At 51.9% G+C, this 14766-nt stretch overlaps 1 protein-coding gene across 4 annotated transcripts in view; it reads left to right on the top strand.

The window, feature by feature from the left end:
* The window catches only part of GDPD5 (glycerophosphodiester phosphodiesterase domain containing 5), a 90562-nt gene that overhangs the window by 24368 nt on the left and 51428 nt on the right, over positions 1-14766 (top strand). Inside the window, exon 3 of one of the 4 annotated variants that reach the window (XM_086340873.1) lies at positions 10373-10461. The exons of the other annotated variants lie outside the window; for them this stretch is intronic. The gene's annotated coding sequence lies outside the window, so the exon portion shown is untranslated. The remainder of the gene's footprint in view (positions 1-10372; positions 10462-14766) is intronic. 4 annotated transcript variants of the gene reach the window in all.

The following is a 14766-nucleotide window of genomic DNA, read 5'->3' as shown; positions in this document are numbered from 1 at the left end:
CCGACTCTTTGCAACCCCATGGACTATAGCCCTCCAGGCTCCTCTGCCCATGGGATTCTCTAGGCAAGAATACTGGAGTGGGTTGCCATTTTCTTCTCCAGGAGATCTTCCCAATCCAGGGATCGAACCCGTGTTTCCTGCATCTCTTGCATTGGCCACCTGGGGAGCCCAGTATATTGGATACTTTGCCGTTTATTCTCTGCTTAGATTGGCTCTCCTGCAGAGGAAGGTAGAAGATTGCCACCCTCTGGGAGGATGATTACCTTGGAGGAGGATTCTGAAGGAGCTTGGCAGCTGGCAGGGCCAGAGAATATCCAGTGGCCACCTCCTCTGTCCCCACACCCTCATGGAGAACAGCCCCGGCACCCCTCATTGTCTCCCCTTCCTCCTCTGCCACATTGCTGGGTCCAAATGGAACTGACCCTGAGGGTCGTGGTCCCCAGCCCCGCTTACATCACAGGTGGGGAAACTGAGCCCTGCTGATTTGCTCCACATCCCATAGGAAGTGAATGGAGGAACCCACGCTGGCCTTCCGAGTGGCTGTGGCCATGTTCAGTGGTCCTGGAGGCTCCTCCCTGCCAGGGCCTCCACTTGCCACTCCCCATCTGCCTCTGAGGTCAGTGCATCCCTCCTGAGGGAGGTCATGGCTGGGAATATGATTTCAAGGAAAAAAACGAGTCTTAGCAGCCGTGTGGCCCTGCCTCACCTCGTCTCTCTGATCTGTGGTTTTCTGATCTGTAAAAAAAAGTGTGAGAACACTGGCCCCAGCTGGGTTGTCTTAAGGATTAGATGAGCCCCCTATGCTGACCTCTTATCTTTCTGATGCTGGGGCTGCACCTGGAAAGGAAGCTGCCGGGGGTTACTCAGATGTGACGTTTGAGCTAAGATATGGAGGCACGGCAGGGCTAAGGCTGAAAAAGGAGGGGACCATGGTCCTGAAAGCTCTGAGCTGTGATTGGGCTGTGCAGCCCTCCCCAGTATATGAGAAAGTGTCCAAGGGGGAGATTGGGGTGCTGTCCCCTCTGGGGGGCAGCCTCCTGCCCCTAGCACTGAGAGGAAGGATGTGATGAGGGAGGGTTTCCTGGAGGAAGAGTTTGTGGATACTGAGAGGGAAGGAAGAACTGAGGCAGATGGTGGTTCTCTGGGGTCTGGCCTTCCCCAAGTCCCTGCACTGCAGCTGTGAGATCCCGCCCTGAGCCCTCACCCAGCCAACCTTGACTCCTGGAGCCCATGATGCCCAGGGAGGCTGGTACTCCAAAGGAGACAGCGGTCCTAGTCCATGCTGCTTCCAGGAAGCTGTGTCTATGGGGCCTGTCTGTGCATCTGCGCATACCTCCGCAAGCCTGTGTGCTGGTGCTGAGTACCCATAAGTATTTGCCTGGGAATGCACTCTTGGTGTGTTTTTGTATGTCTGTGTGTATGCATTTGCAGGCCCCATGTGACACCTCCTTGTAAAAGCAGACAGGTTAGAATGCATCTAAAAGGGGACAAGGAGATCAAACAAGTCAATTCTAAAGGAAATCAACCCTGAATATTCATTGGAAGAACTGATGCTGAAGCTCTAATACTTTGGCCATCTGATGTGAAGAACTGACTCATTGGAAAAGACTCTGATGCTGGGAAAGATTGAGGGCAGTACTGGGAGGCTCCCGGAGGAGGTGTCTCTACCCAGAAGGCTGGCTGCAGACAGCAGGGGCAGAGGAGGTGGCCAGGTGGCAGCCCAGTGCCGCCCTGGGTTCTGCCAGCCCCAGGGCCTCCATCCACACTGGGTGTGGGGAGGATTGGGGGTCATTACCTGCAGATACTTTTTTTTGGCCTCATTGTGCAGCGCATGGAATCTTAGCTCCCCAACTAGGGGTTGAAGCTGGAGCCCCCACCAGCACAGTCCTAACCACTGGACCACCAGGGAAGTCCCCTGTGAATACTTTTGACCTCCTAGGAGGCAGAAACCCTACAAACTCAGAACATCCTGGTAAACCAGGTCCCAGGTCAGTGGTTGAAGCTTAGGACTCTGCAGGGTTGGCTTTGCATTGCTTTGTCTCCATTGCTCACCAAAGTGACTTCATAGATGCTTCAAACCAGCAAGGCCTGGGAAGGTCAGGACATTGATTCGCTTGCTTCCAAGGGTCCATGACCAACCCCATCCCTGGACCAGCTCCCAATTACTGGGAAGTCCTTCCTCTGGATCTAACATAAGTCTTTCCTGCTGTGTGCTCCCTTCTCGTGAACTTGTTCAACCCTGCTCTGTGGAGCCAAGCTCATCAGCAGGCCGCTTTGAGTGGCGGCCAGTATTTTTACAACTTGTTTTCATGAAGTTGGTTTGAAGTCTCCCTGCATTCCCAGAATGTCAGACCCGCCCTGATTCAGAAGGATTGACCAAAACAGGATCTGTGCCAACGAGAAGAATCTAAGGACTTAGTCATCCCCCTTGGATCATCTTCATATTCTCCTGCTTTCCTTCCAGTAAAAAAATAAAAAGAAAGATTAGCTCAGATGGCCAGGAGGGATGTAAATAGATGATGCTGATGGTGGACAGGAGAGGTCAGTGTTCAGGCTTTGCAGGGGCCTGTAACCTCAGATATGTAGATGACACCACCCTTGTGGCAGAAAGTGAAGAGGAACTAAAAAGCCTCTTGATGAAAGTGAAAGAGGAGAGTGAAAAAGTTGGCTTAAAGCTCAACATTCAGAAAACTAAGATCATGGCATCTGGTCCCATCACTTCATGGGAAATAGATGGGGAAACAGTGGAAACAGTGTCAGACTTTATTTTTTTGGGCTCCAAAATCACTGCAGATGGTGACTGCAGCCATGAAATTAAAAGACGCTTACTCCTTGGAAGGAAAGTTATGACCAACCTAGATAGCATATTGAAAAGCAGAGACATTACTTTGCCAGCAAAGGTCCATCTAGTTAAGGCTATGGTTTTTCCAGTAGTCATGTATGGACGTGAGGGTTGGACTGTGATGAAAGCTGAGTGCCTAAGAATTGATGCTTTTGAACTGTGGTATTGGAGAAGACTCTTGAGAGTCCCTTGGACTGCAAGGAGATCCAACCAGTCCATCCTAAAGGAGATTAGTCCTGAGTGTTCTTTGGAAAGACTGATGCTAAAGCTGAAACTCCGATACTTTGGCCACCTCATGTGAAGAGTTGACTCATTGGAAAAGACCCTGATGCTGGGAGGGATTGGGGGCAGGAGGAGAAGGGGACGACAGAGGATGAGATGGCTGGATGGCATCACCGACTCGATGGACGTGAGTTTGAGTGAACTCTGGGAGTTGGTGATGGACAGGGAGGCCTGGCGTGCTGCGATTCATGGGGTCGCAAAGAGTCAGACACGACTGAGCAACTGAACTGACTAACTGAACTGACTGAGCTCAATTCAAGCCTGTGTTCTGCTGCCTGCCATCTGGGGGTCTTTGACAGTCTCTGAGCTCCATAGCCTCATTTCTGAAATGGGAAAACGAACAGAACCTACCTCATAACTGTCGGGGGTTGGGGAATCTAGAAGCAGACCCTGAGACAAGAATTCATGTGAAACTGAGTTACTAGGAAGTTTTCTGGGGGAAGAGGAAAGGGTTGGGAATTACTAAGAGCATAAGAAAAGTGGAACCAGAAACAGAAGGAGCAGCAAGAGCGTGACTTCAAGCCAAGCCCCTGGGAGGGGAACTTGGCTGAGCTCCCAGAGGTGGCTGCCAGGGGCAAGGTCGCTGCAGAACTTAGACCTCGCCCAGGGGGGTCCCTGGTAAAGGACCCCTGAGGCGCAGCTGTGCCCACAGGAGAGGGGATTTAGGCAGTTCTGATGGCAGCTCACCCATAGGCCTCCACAGGTGTTGGCTCTCAGAAGGAACAGAGACCCAGGATGGTGAAGGGGTCTCAGGGGATGTGAGTGGGGACAACAGAGGCAGAGTTCTCCAGGCACAACCTGGCTCTGAGGGAGCACTGTTAAGTGTCAGCTCTTCCCTCCTGTTAGAAAGGGGGTGCAGAGTGGGTGCTCCAGGGTCATGTGGTCAGCAGCCAGAAGGATCTTCTGAGAGCTGCCCTGTGCCTCTCTTCTGCCCCCAGCCCCAGGCGCAGTCTCTGTCCCTCAGCACCCAGAGGTAGATCCCTCAGAGTGCCCCAGCCCCCAGGACTCTCCCTGACTGCTTCACTTCAGGCAGTGGCTCCAGCCCTAGCAGGGGTGACATCACCCCTGATGTCCTGATGTCACCCCTTCTAGAAAAGTCTGCCTCTATGCCACCCCCACCTCCAGCCCCACCGGCACTGCAGCAGGGACTGGGGTCGACCAGGAGGTTGCACAGAGCCATGGAGCCCTGAGCACCAGGGAGGAAGTTGAGGCCAAGGAGCCCATCCCCCACCTGAATTGAATTTGGCTTTTCTTCCCAGCCCAGCCCACCCACTCGGCTGTGTCTACTGGACTTTTTCCATAGAAAGTGCTCAGGGATGGCTCATGGAACTCGTGTGGGTTAGCGTATCCCAGGAACAAATAAACAGAAGTGGTGTGTCCAGGACTCTGACTTTGATGGCTTTAGCTGGTGATGTCAGCCTGGGTCGACCCTGATGGAACTTGTCCCAGTCATTCTCCTGCACCTGTGATAGCCCAAGGGATGTCACCCTAAGCTGGCCTCTCCACTCTGGCCTTTGAGGGTCTAACCCCATGGAGCATGACAGGTTTGGATTCTAGTCTGACTCTTTCACCTGCTGTGTGACCTTGGACAAGTCACCTGCCCTCTCTGAGCTGCAGTGCCCCCTGTTTCTCACCAAAGTTTTATACACGCCCACCTAAAAGCAGATGGTTTCAGCATGGTTAATCCCTGCTTGATTCATACCCCGAGAGGTGGAGTGATTTGCTTCTGCTCATATAACAAAAAGGTGAAGGTGAGAGGGCCAGGATCCACTCCCCCCAGCCTCCCATGCCTGCTTATCTGAGCACCCTGACCAGCTCTGCTGTGGTCCCTACCAGCTCCAGTCTCATTCAGAACCTGAGCTAACCTCCCAGTGGCCAGGATGAACTGAAACAGACACCAGAGTGGAGTGTCACTGCTGTTGAGTCAATTAGCTAGCCCCTTGTACCACATATGATGTAAGAGGTTCCATGCTCAGATGGGCAGGATCCTGATTCACCGGGCTTAATGTCTAGTCTGCTGCAAAGCTGCCCCGCCCCCATCCTGAAGCTCGGGGAACCTGCAGACCCCAGGGGTGAAGGTGGACATAGGGTGGAGGGCCCAGAGGAGGAGGTGGCCTGAAGCGCCTGGTCCCAGGAGCAGGCAGGAGGGGCTGACGACTGGTGGGTGCAGGGGAAACAAGTCTGCTTATTCTGCCTAGGCTAGGCTAGGGGGTGGCTTTGATCCACCGCCAAGGCCCCCCTGGCCCTCTGGCCCAGGCCTCCCGGGGCACACCAAAGAGCTCAGGAAATATGTGTTGGTGACTGGATTTGTGTTGTCTAGACGCTTGGGAGTCAGGTAAAGTATGAATCCTGGCTCTGCTGCTTGCTTAACTGTGCCCTTGAGCGTGCGACCTAAACCCTCTTGAGCCTCTGCTTTGGCATCTGTAGAATGTGCTGTAATGCGAGGTTAAGAGGGGTAAGCGAGAGGACAGACAGGGAATGTCGGCCTCATACAAAGCCGTGGCTGGCCCTCCATAAATGGTGGACGGTGTCTTCATAGAGGGACTCCGAATGCGCCAGGCCAAGTAGGAAACAGGAGACAAACAAGGCCCCATCGCGTGGTTCGGTAGTTTGCAGTTTACAAAGCCCAGTCAGGTCCTGCTCACCGGGTCTCCCCTAAACCCCACGAGGCCGTCTGGGCTGAGTTGTGGCATCTCCATCTGACAAATGAAGACCCTGAGCTTAGAGATGAGGCCGACCTGCCTTTCAGTGGCCCGGCCACACCCAGAACCCAGGTCTCCTGACTTTCACTCTCCTGCATGTTCCTCTGCCTTCCCCCCTTCAGAATGCAGGACCTGCCTTCTGGAAGCTCTTTATGAAAGATGCTGAGAAGGTGGAGGGCAGGGAACAGGGAGAGTTGTCAGCTCAGATGTCAGGGGGCTGAGGGTGCATACTGGTGGCTTTAGCCCAGAGTGGGTCACTGTGACCGGTAGGACCAGAGTGAGGGGACAGGAGGGGTCATGGGTAGAAGTAAGCTGAGTGAGAGAAGTAAGAGAGTAAGCTGAGTGCAGAGAAGGAGAAAACCGGTGGTGAGGTCCACCGGTCGTTCCCTCAGTCTGAGCCAGTGGGCACTCCCAGCCTGGTGAACCAGCAGCAGCTGGGCCCTCCTATCCAGGTCCCTGTGCTGGGTCTGTGGGAGATGGCCCTCAAGTCATGGCCTCGGCCCTTGAGGGTGTATGAGTCAGCTCCAGAAATAAGGCCCACGTCTAAGCATGGGGACCTTTCATGTGAGAGCACTTTCTAAAAGGCAGACTTAGGAGGACAAGGCTGACTTCACCACCCAGCTGATCCTCAGCGAGGAGGAGCCACCAGCTCAGGTGGCCTGAGCCCCACAAAAGTGAGCTGGTGGGCAGGGAGTCAACAGATAGGTCTGGTCTAGACTTTTCAGGGCCCAGGGCAGAAGTACAGATGGAGGCCACACAGTCTCTGTCATATATCGGGAGGTTACAGAACAAACCAAGAAACTATTAAGTAAGATAGTTTCATTGTCACGCTTTGTAAAGTTATGGTTTTATACGACTGAAAGGAACCAAATTTCAAGGAGGACAATTGTTCTTACACATCTGGGTGTTTTGTTGGTGGGCTGCTGGAAATTTGGATGAGTAATAAGACATTTCATATGTTATTTATTTCATAAAATATATTTTGTTGTCTTCATGTTAGCAAGATCACTATAATTGTTATAATCAAGATTTTCACATCATTTGAAAATTGTGTCTTGATGATATTAATCTAAAGGATCAAAAATAAAATGCAGTTGTATTTAAAGTATATAGAATTTGAATAATTTCCATAAAAAATGTAAATTAAATATAAAGAAAGGAAATTTTATATTTTCAAAAGTTATTTTATTCCTTGAAATTATCTAGGAAATTAAAACTATATGCATCAAAATTAATATCTAATTTTAAAATATAATTATTTAAATATATGTGATATAGTAATTAATTCAAAGTTTTGAAAATTTTATAAAAATGAAACTATTCATTTGTAATGAAACTATTCATTTTTGTGTTTAATGTCCATCTAGTTGTAAAGAATTAGTATCACATTTCATGTTACATTAATCTGAGTAATATGAATTGTTAAATACTGTAAGATGTTTCTCGGCTGCCATGTGCGTTTATTGTGAATACCACACTAATTCATGAGTACTTTTAGAACCACAAATTGCAACAGGGAGACAAGCCAAAAAAAAAAGAAGATGCTCAGCATTACTGGGAAATGGATATTTTGTTATGTAAGAAGTTGCTGCTCTCTGAAAGGATCAGACAAGTTTGATTTGTCTGCCCCCCTCACAAGCATTCTTGCCACTTAGTCCCCTTCCTCCTGCCAGTAGCATCCTGCTTCCCTCCCCTTCCCTCCCTCTACCCTACTCTCAACCCTGTCAGCAACTGTGCATCCCTCAGACCTTCATCTGGACAGAGTCACCTTTTGTTCCTGAAACCCAAGGAATGAAGAGTTTCTCTGGGGCCTGAGCAGTGCTAGGAGAGCAGAGTAGGCTTGTGGTCCCATGGATGTTGTGTGACGGAAGCTCCTGTATGTTCTTTTTTTTTTTTTTGTATGTTCTGTAATATGTTTGTAAGCATGTGTTTGTGATGTGTGGGGCTCAAGGTCATGACCCTTCTTCCTTGAGCCTAAGGGTGGTACAGGAGACATCTTCTTGTCAATGAGATCCCGGCCCTGTGCTAACGATAGGTAAACGACAGTGCTTACACTACAACTGGAGCTTAAATCTAGGTATTGGCATCCATGATTTCATCTCTTTCATATAAGCTTTTCTTCATTTATTTAAAACCTATATTCACATCCTCCGATCCTTCGTTTCAGTGTAGAATATCAGGCCATAGCGCTCTTGCAGTACAACCCTGTGATCCTCCAGGTGAGGGGACTGAGCCTCAGAGAGCCACACTGTTGTACATAATATCACACAGCAGAGAAGCTCTCTGACCAGGTTTCCCAGTGCAGACAATGGGTATTGCATTTGAGTTTCAGGCAAGATCTGAATAGGTGTTGCTTTGTCCCAGTCAACTTCCCTTCCTTCATCAGACTCTGCCTGGGGAGGAGAGTCGTCATCAGCACCTGCCCCGGGGAGCTCCTGTTGGGGGATGAGGGTTCTGTTAGAAGAGCCACTTCCTGTTTGGGGCCAGGCACTTCCTTCAAGTGACTCACAGGCTCCCGCTGGCCCCGTGCTGGGAAGCCAAGGTTGGGGGTGGAGATGGGCCTGGCCTGCCTCCTCCCTTGCCTACTACCCGGGCTGGGTGACCCTGAAATGAAGCAGTGCCACAGAATGGATGTAGAAGATGGATGATGGAAGGGGGATGCTAGACCATTCTCATCCAGACTGGCAGGCAGGGCTCTGAGAGTGCGGGACAGCTCAGGCTACAGTGGGCACGAGGGCAGCCTCCACATGCAGCCTCTCCCACACACATCGGGTTTTCAGGTGCCCGCTGCCCAGTGGAGCTGGGACCCCCACAGGGGGAACTTGGGATACTTTCTCTGTCTTGCAGGCCAGTGAGGTGTGATGGAAAGAGCAGTAGGTCGGGGGTCATGGACTTGAATTTCTGAATCAACTTTCTAGTGACCTTGTCAATTCCTGGCTGCTCTCCAGGCTTCAATATCCATGTCTGTCTGATGGTGGAGGGCTTGCTGGCTGTGACATGTTGTGGCAAATTGTTATTGCAGGATTTATATTTAAGAGATACAGGTTTGAATCCTGCCTCTGCCACCTTGCTGAGTGTGTCCATCTCTCAGAGCCTCCATTTTAAAATTTGAAATGATAAACATCACTTTAAGCAATTTACATAATTTAATCCTCACATCAACCCTATGGGGGTAGGTTTTATTATGATGATTATTGTTTTATACATTAGGAGATTGAGGCCCAGAGAGGTTAAGTAACTTGCCCAAGGTCACACAGAAAGAGCCAAGATTTTAACTTAAGCAGTCTGACCCCAGCGTGCAGTTAACAACTATGTTTTAGCTACTTAAATTGTGGTTTCTGGACCTGCGGCATCAGCATCACGTAAGGGCTTATTTAAAAAAAAAAAAAGGAGTAGAATTTCAGCCCCCAGCCTAGACTTACTGAGTTGGACTGCCTTTCAACAAGATCCCTAGGTGATTTGTTTGAGAAGCCCTGCTTTATTTATATCCCTCTGTCACTTCGGCCTTAGGATCATTGTGAGAGATGAAGAAAATAAGTGTTCTATAAACTGTAAATTGCAGTGCATTCAGGGCTCTTTGAGAAACCTGGGGGATGGAAGTGGAGGCAGGACTGGGGGCACACCAGGAGTCCATCTCTCAGTAGCTGGATGTCATTTCTAAGCTGTCTGTGAGCCCAGTTCTGTCCCCCCACCGGGCCAAGGCTGAGTTTTGGCAGTGCCTCTAGCTGGTATGTGGCTCCAGGCCCTGACTGGGTTGGAGAAGCTCCTCATGTCGGCTTGGTATTGGGCTGGACCCCAGCTTGAGCCGCCCCTGCCCTGGGTCCCACCCTGGTTCTGGCTCTGACTCTCTGGGTGACATAGGCAGACGTCTGGCCCCACCAACCTCAGTGTCCCCTACTGGGCAGTGTGGCGGCATCCTCCAAAGCCTGCAGTGCTGACCTAGCACCCCTTCTCCTCTCGCCATGGCCTGTCGCTACCAAGTCATCTCCCCTCCCAGTTCCTGGGCAGGAGGGCCGAAGAAGCTGGTGATGGGGGAAGCGGTGCATGAGTCAGAAGTCAGCCGCATAATTGCGGTGCTCCAGATCCCGCCTCCAGCCCACCCAGCCCTCCCTCAGCGGCTGCTTTAGAACAGCTGGTTTGGCGTCTACCTCCAAAGAAGCAGGTCTCTGGGCAGCATGAATGGGCCTCTGCCTCCTGGGAGCCAGACACAACCCCAGGTTTCACCCCAGGGTGGCTGGGCCTTAGATCATGTTTCTGTGGGTCCTGGTGGGGGCAAGAGTGGTTCCGGAGCAGGCTGTACTGGGTTAGGGCCGGTGTGTGGGCAGCACGTGGGGAGGTGCTTGTGTGGGATCTCATAGTCCACCACCAGATCACGTGGGCTCCCCCACCCACTTGGCGGCTTCCCTAGAACGGGAACTGGATGCAGGCCATCCCTGGTCCCTATACCCAGCACAGGGTGGGCGCAGGGTGGGGGCTCACTAAGGGCCCGGGGGAGGGGAGAGGCAGCATGGACTTATGTGTGATCTGACAGGGTTTGTCCCCTCAGCTCTCCCACTGAAGTGACATCACCACCTCCATGAACAAGACCCCTCTCCCCCAGGAGCCCAGCTCATAGCCACTGGTACCTTCTTCCAGGTAAAGGAAAAAGCAAAGAAGGAGGCAGGCAGAAAGGAGTTGGAGGCAAGCTTCAGAGAACATTCCACTGGGTTCCAGAATGATGTTCACTCTCATGGGAGTGGTAAGCTGCAGTTCATGGGAAAAGAGGAAGTAAGGATTATTATTCCATTTTATAGGCAAGAAAGAAAAAAAATAATATTCTGAGTAGAGTTGTCTGTTGCTCTCTGCAGTGGACTAGATACTTACCTAATGCACCTTATAAGTATTAGCTCATTTAATCCTCACAACAGCCCATGAGGCTGGTGCTGTTATCTCCATTTCACAGATAAGGAGGCTGAGGTGTAGAGGCATCAACGAACCTGCTGAGTTAGTAAGTGGTAGAACTGGATTCCAAACTCAGCAGGCTGGCTCTGAGTACACATTCCTAACCCTTACGATTTATTGCCTCTCTAGAGCCAGGCATTAAACTGAGTTTCCTTGACTTTCAGTTTAGAGGTTTGATGGAGTCCCATTTCCAGGGGAGATGTGTATTTTTAAGAATGAATCCTGGAGAAAGTGATGTGTCAGCCAAAGGAATGAATAGTAAATGGTGGAATTAGAGGCCTGAATCATGGAAGGAGCATGAACCATCAGGGTTTCCTGGGCCAGCCAACGCCTAGGGCTTTCCTCCTCAGCATTTGAGCAAGGTCAGAAAGGAAACCTGGCTGTCTGAAAGAGGGCAAGAGAAGCTTAGGCCCCAGGTTCTCAGACTGGCCTGGAAGTAGTCCAGCTTGTGCTCCTCCTCGAGTGCTGTGATGAGGAGAGATGCAGGTGGCAGTGAGGAAATCAGTATTCTGTGCTAAGTCTGAGGTCGCCTTGTACTAGACCTGGAACACACAGCAGAGGGTTCAGAAAAAACTGTGGGAGAAAATACTTGAGACTTTTTTTAGTAACTTAATTTTTTCTGTAAATAGGGAAAAGGCTAATTATTATTCAGAGGCAGAATTGGGAGCAGGCTCAGAAGTGGCTCTGCGGTTGGGTGGTTTAAGAAGCTCCAATATGGTCCTTCGTTCCTTCGTTTGCACATTTAACCAGTGCAAACGGGAGCTTCCTTGGTGATGACCTCGTGTAAGAACACGGGTCTGCTGTGCAGTGATTCCTCTAGCGGGGACGGGGACCTGGGGAGCTCGTGACCCTGTCACCTGCAGGGTCACAGATATCATCTGCAGACTCTTCAGGAAAGCTGGGCCGGATGGATGAGAAATCTCCACCTGGGGAGGCTCTCGGCCTGGCGGGCCAGGCAGCCATGGAAACATAATTACCGTGCACAGAGGCCTGTGATCATGTCTCAAGAGCTCTGCCTGGTGATGGGAGGACAAAGGAGGAAGCAGTGGGCTTCTGCAGGGGGGATCAGACCAGGCTTTGTCCAGGGTGCCTTTGTTAAGATGGACAGAATTTGGGGCGGGGGCGGGAGGGCACTCCTGGCAGAGGGCCCAGCACCGGCAAAGGCTTGGGGGAGCGGGGGAGACTGTGAGGTGCTGTGTTGCTTGGAGCACAGTTGTGTGAGGAGGTGCAGGGGCAGGTGAGGTGAGACAGGTAGGTGTGAGGGGAAGGAAGCGAGAGAGATTCCTAAAATGGCAGGACTTGCTTCTCCTCAGGGCCTGCTTCGGAAGCCTGTTTGTATAATAACTCTGCTATTTTGCATAAATAAATAAAATAAATCATTGCTCACCATTCCCTCAGGGAGCAAAAACTGGGCAGAGACAAGTTTGCTCAGGGCCTGTCTCCGCCAGACTCCGCTTCAGCCTGCCCTCCTCCTGTTCAGGGCTCCCTCCTTCCAGAGACCCAGGGAGAGGCATAGGAAAAAGCCAGCTTGGTTCCTGTGACTGAATCACTGGGCGTCTGGGAGGGACTGGGGCGTCCACCGGGGAGGGAGGAGAGACTGGGGAAGTCTCTCGCCTCACCAGGCCCCAGGCTGGCCCCATGCTCACTCTGCCTGCTCCTGGGGAACCTGTCACTGCTGCTGGGGGCGGGGGTGGCTGGGGGCGGGCTTCCCCTCTTAAGAGGGCTTACCTTCTGTTCTGGTTTAAAGAGGAACCTGTCGGCCCTCCAGGGAGGGAGGGGCCTGTCTAGAGGCATATACAAGCCTGTGCAGGCCAGTCTGCTGGGGAACCACCACCAGCTGTACAGGGGATTTCTGCAGGGATGGAAGGCCAGAGGGAATAGCTCCAGGTCTTCCCTGGTGCTGACATTTGATGACTGTCATAGTCTGAAATCCAGGGCTAGTTTTGAGATCCCTGTTGGATTGCACCAGGATTCTGTGATTGTACGAGACTTGGGGGAGGCGATTCTAAGACTCTGGTTAGAGAGTATGCGGGCTGTTCCTGGTGACTGCTCAGCCCAGCCCACAGCCCTGATCTGGGGAAAGAGAAACCCAAGGAGAGGTTCTTTCTGTGCCAAGGGAACCCAAGGGTCCTGGGCAACGTCCTGAGCTTGGCCTCCATTCAGCTACCCTAAGCTTTTCCCCCAAAGAATAAACTACCATGACAGGGTACTGCTGGCCCACCAGGCCCCAAGCATGCAAGTCAGTCCCCCAAGGGCCTCAACCAAGGATGCAGCTCAGCAAACCTGTTTTACCCTCTAGCAGCCTCAACTTCCTCGTCCATAAAATGGGGATCTGGTACTTGCCCGTGAAGTTGGGGCCGTGCTTCAGTGAGACGATGTTTGTGGAGACTTTGTGCACTGTAAAGTGCTGTGTATGTGGTTATAATCATAGCTGCTGTTGCTCTGATGAGATTGTCGCCTTGAAAGGAGGAGCCACCTGATTCTCTGTACATCTCTCTTGGGTCCCAGCATTGCAGAGGCTTCGGAAACATTTACCGCATGAGCTAGAGAGCCTTGGGTATGGAACAGATAATTCCAGAGGCTGTGGTTCCGAGGAAGCCAGCCCTTCTGGGAGGAGAAACAGGGAGCACTCCCTATAGGAGGGGCAGAAGCACCCACATTTGGGGTGAAGCCAGCCTGCTGGGAATTCCCCCAGAGGAAGAGCCATCAGAAATCTTCTGGGACAAAGTGTTGGGTAAACAGGAGGCCCTGGCACCACAGTGAAAAGAGATTAATAGTGACCCTAATTAGGGTATGGTTGATTCTTTGATGGCTCCTGTTGAGCCCCAGCCTAAGCCACCAGTAGCTTTTCCCCCAAAGAATGAGTGGCCATGACGGGGGTGGAATAGTGGGGAGTATGCTGGCCCACCAGGCCTCCTTCCCAGGCCCTCCTGCCCCCGCCCCTCCCCACTGGCAGCTGCCTCAGTGACAGACTTCCTTCCTGCACTCTGTCTGCCTCTTTGCTGATTTCATTAGAATCTAGGGCTTTCTCTGAGGCCCAGAGAAATAGAGTGACTTGCCTAGGGCCACACAGTGAGATGTGGCAGCCCACATCTCTCAGTTTAAGCCATCTGATGAGGCCCGGGCAATGGGGAAGATAGTGACTTTGAGCATTCTTCAAAAGCTAAGCACAGGAGAGCGGTGGGGAGGAGCCTGGAATCTGCTCGGTACCCCCATCTCTGGCCGCAGCTCTGTGGCTGGGGACTTGTTCTGTGGATTTGGTGGGTTGTTTGGAGAATCAGCCCAGCCGGTGAGCTGCCTGGGGATGCCTTTCGAGGTCCCCAGAGGCCTGGGAGGCTACTGTTGGAAGCAAACCCCACGGTCACCACCAGATGGAACCGACATGGGGCTTAACTTCCTGCTCACCCTCCCTGCCACCACGCTTTCCCTGTGCCATCCGCCTAGCAAGACCTTCTTATGCTAGAAGTCATCCCTTATTTCTGAGTTCTATTGACATCCACTGTCTCCAGGAAGCTGCCCTGCAGTGCTCCTGGAGGAAGCACAGGAGTTGTGGGTCCAGAAGAGACCCTGACCTGGCAGGGCTGGGTTCCTGGAGGAGGGGCTGCTGCACCGAGATGAGTAGATGGACGGAGTGGCCCTGAGCTAAGGTAGCTTCCCAGGTACAGCTGCACTGGGAACAGGGGATGGGCATGCAGCGAGGAAGGACCACAGGGAGGCCCTGGTCTTGCTCCATGGCCAGGTTCCCCAAGCACTGTAGGGAGGAATCCCCACAGCCTTTTGGGTTTCACTCTAAGCGAAACCCGTTTCACCACCGTTTCCCCCTTGGGTTTCACTCTAAGTCAGGTGTGGAATCGTCACTGTGAGTTATCCAGGCCATGACTACCTATACCTGGGTTCCTGTCAAAGATGGTGGCAGCCCCTGGGCAGAGATGGGGCCCAGAATGACCAGGCTTCTCACCTTGTTACTAGCCTGCCTGCAGCTTTCATCCTGATCTTAAC

This window comes from Bos grunniens, chromosome 15, assembly GCF_055505025.1.
Source record: "Bos grunniens cultivar Pamir isolate PY7600 chromosome 15, Bosgru_T2T1.0, whole genome shotgun sequence".
In the NCBI taxonomy this organism is placed as follows: Eukaryota; Metazoa; Chordata; class Mammalia; order Artiodactyla; family Bovidae; genus Bos; species Bos grunniens.
This window is presented reverse-complemented; position numbering and strand designations above follow the sequence as displayed.